This window comes from Octopus bimaculoides, chromosome 14, assembly GCF_001194135.2.
Source record: "Octopus bimaculoides isolate UCB-OBI-ISO-001 chromosome 14, ASM119413v2, whole genome shotgun sequence".
NCBI classification, from domain to species: Eukaryota; Metazoa; Mollusca; class Cephalopoda; order Octopoda; family Octopodidae; genus Octopus; species Octopus bimaculoides.
In genome coordinates, this window is record NC_068994.1 from 1,267,716 (window position 1) to 1,271,709 (window position 3,994).

A 3,994-nucleotide genomic window follows, 5' to 3' on the forward strand; every position below is an offset into this window, starting at 1 on the left:
ATCAATACCAGTAATACAAAGACTGCAAATATAAGGTATCAAGTGTGCTCCTTAATAACAAGCAGAGAAACACCAGATAAACATAAAACTATAGTTGTGTGTGTGTGTGGGATGTTTATATATATATATATATATATATATATACCCCACATGGCATAGCCCAGAGGGTTGAGATCTAGGCTGGAAGAGGGTCAGGCGTCTGCAGGCCAGAAAGAGGCAAAACTGGATTTGCAGAAATTCTGAAATTTCTTGACAGTATGACTGGAAGCACCATCCTGGGTCCACACATAGTTGGGCTTGAGCCATGGCAAGACATGATACCTCAGTGTCTTGTAGTAGACATCAGCCCCCACCTTTTGTCTGGGCTTGTAGAAGTAGATGAGCATCTTTCTTCTATCCAAGGCCTCAACACCGAAGGCTCTGACCTGGGATGGATGTTTTTTTTTCTGATGGTGCTCCTGATGTCAGCTGTTGACACCGCAATGTACTGGTCGTTTATGCAGTCCACAACGGCATCCAGTGTGAAGATCTTTTTGTCAGAAAATTTTCACAGTGGACCCATTCTTCTTGAGGCATGTGAGAATCGTTATGCACCTCTCCAGTCTTCTGACCTTCATAGGTTCTGTCAGCAAGAGTCTCAACGTTCTGGCAAAAGACTCGAGGTCTAAGTCATCATTCACAGCTGTTCTGATGGTTTTGGGATCCACTTCAAGTTCAGAATCCAGCTTCCACATGGATGTGGTTGGGTCTGTTGAAATCTTGGATTTGAGTGTTGATGAAGTCTTGATTCCCCTTCTAGTTGGCCTCCACCAGTGCCAGACTTCCTCTGAATGCCGTTGCCCATGTCCATTCTCTTCTTGACATTGTAAACTGTGTGTAAGGATACTCCGACTATGGTTGAGATCCTCTTCTGATCGACTTGTGCATGGACCAAATCACACACTCGTTGGCATGTGTCTTACTGTACATTCACATTCTCCAATATTCCTGCAGATTAGCGGAAAACCTATTCTTTGTTCTGGATTAGGTCTCATATCATTTGGTGTAGTGGTTGCTGTGAAATATTGGTGTAACTTTTAATGCAAGTTTTGCTTCCCCCACCCTGTATGTACAGAGAAAGGGAGAGTGAGAGAGAGAGGAGGGGAGAGAGAGAGAGAGAGGGGAGAGAGAGAGAGAGGAGAGGGGAGAGGAAACTGATGTATAAACATCAAAGAATAAATACTTGCTAATTAACATAACATTCCTGATGATTTGGGTAAATACATTTTAAAATTAATTTCATTTAAATTAATTATGGATCACTAAATTATATTTTGTAATTATACATTAAGTGTGTTTATCTTAATGAAACAGTTGTTGAGCTCAATTAAAGTGTGAACTAAATGTAAAATATATTACTTTATGCTTTTATGCCATTTATAAATAGTAAAATTTATAAAGAGAATAAAATGGACAATTCTATTGATATTGTAATTAATAAAAGTATTCAAAAGTATATCATTACATCCCAGTTTCTCATCTTGTGTGAGATTATCCTTGTAATGTAAAGGTTTGATGTTAGCCTTCAGTTAAGATTAAGTAGAGTATATTGATTGGACCCAACCTCATTACAGATACACATGCTTATATGTATTCCACCATCAGAGGTAAAAATCAATGGATTTTGTATCTGAGTAAAGTATTTTAATGTCTAATTATTTGTTATGTTATACTGTGCCTCTGTAATATTTCAAATAGTTTTGCCCTGATACAGAATCCAAAGTAGTTTTCAAGCCCAGAAACAATAGTGCCACACTGAAATTGCAATTTCTTCAACAATTGCTAAATTGCATCCAGGAGTGTTGAAAAACAGTGTTATCTTTCAACAGGACAACACTCCATGTCATACAGCAAAGAATACTCATCAATGGTTTGAAACACAGCTGAAAGTCCCAATCTAAACCTGCTCGAACACCTATGGGGAACTCTTGGTGAAGCTATCAGGAACACAACCATTAAAAATAAAGAACATTTGTACCAAAAGCTGAGAGAAGAATGAAGTAAAATTGTGCCTAGCACACTTGGGTGAATGTGGAGGTAGTGAAGAATTGGCTCAAACAATAGTCAACAGAATTTTACGGGGCAGGGATACATGCTCTCATTTGAAGGTGGAACATTTCTATTGAGAGAAACAGTGACTGTTGAGAAGTAGGGATGTGATCCACAGAGGACCAGCTTCATTTTGATGTATGATACATGTTCCTGTGTTGATAATTATACCTGTCCTAAACAAAATGGCATTACTTTTTCACTCAGCCTCGTATTTCAGGCACAAAGACTCCTTGCAAATGAAAAGCTTAGAAATGGCAGTCTGTGCAGATCCTGTCATTTGGATTGAAGAGCGTTTGTAGTTTGTTTGAAGCATTGTAATACGGAAAGAAAATAACATATGTATATATGTTGTATGTGTGTGTGTGTGTGTGTGTGTGTGTGTGTGTGTGTGTGTGTGTGTGTGTGTGTGTGTGTGCCAAGTTATCCCTGTTGTTGTATTTAGTGATTAGAAACAGGACGTATGAACCAGTTTTTGTGAATATCTATGTATTAATATGAATGTGTGTGTGTGTGTGTGTATGCATGTATTGTTTGATGCACACCTGTGTGTATGAGTATGTTTATACTAAAATGGGTGTGTAATTACAACCAAACCTATATAACTATTTCTACATCTCTTTCTATATACACACATATACAAATACACACAACATATACATGCACATGTATATGTATATACACATACACACACATACATACATATATATACATATATACATATATATATACACACACACACACACACATATATATGTATGTATGTATATATATATACACACATGCACTTCACTGAGTTATGAATATTTGTCACCAATTAGGACACTTGAGTGGTATTATACACCCTCTATGTCAATTTGTGAAATTAATTAGATATGCATATATATTTTATACATGCATGCACACACAGGCACACACACACACACTACATACATTTACATATGTATATATATGTAAATGTAGATATATATATGTATATTTGAATGCTTATATACACTCGATAAGTAATTCAATAAAAACAAATTCTAAAGGAAGGAACAAAAATACCTAAAACTATTGTAAAATCGACAAACTGCAATGAAAGACAAAAGTGAATAAAAGAAATCCTGTATTAATACCACCACCACCACCACCCTGATGATAGTGACTGCTGCTGCTGCTGCTGCTGTAGAAAACTGCATTAAGCAGATGCAGAAATGCTGCACAATAATTTAATTATCACATTGATGCTGGCAGCAAAATTGGCCAGCTTCTAATCGGATATTTCACTATTCCCGATCAACTTCTCATTGGCACTGGTGTTAATTACTAGAAAAAATGTGCTGATTGAAAAATTAGATGACACATCTTAACGAGGGTAGAAGAAGAAAATGTTGCAAGTGTTTGCAACAATGTGTAATTATTGGTGTGTGCCAGAAAAAAAGTAAGGCAGACACGAGCAAACAATGGATAATAAAGAAAACAACTCTCTTGATTAGGTGTTATTAGCAAATATAGTGTAATATCTTTCATCTCTATCACCCACCTGCTTCACCAGTGGAAATGGAGACAGACCTCCAGTGGCTATGTAAGTGTATGTGTAATGGAAGTTAGCATCTGTGTGTGTCTGTATGGCTGGTTGACGCATGCGTACGAACAACCATGCTACATGGCAGTGAAACATGGGCTGTAACTGCTGAGGACATACGTAAGCTCGCAAGGAATGAAGCCAGTATGCTCCGTTGGATGTGTAATGTCAATGTGAATACCCGTCAGAGTGTAAGTATCTTGAGAGAAAAGCTGAACATTAGAAGCATCAGTTGTGGCGTGCAAGAGAGACGATTGCGCTGGTATGGACATGTGGTGAGAATGGAGGAGGATAGCTGCGTGAAAAAGTGCCACACCCTAACAGTTGAGGGAACCCGTG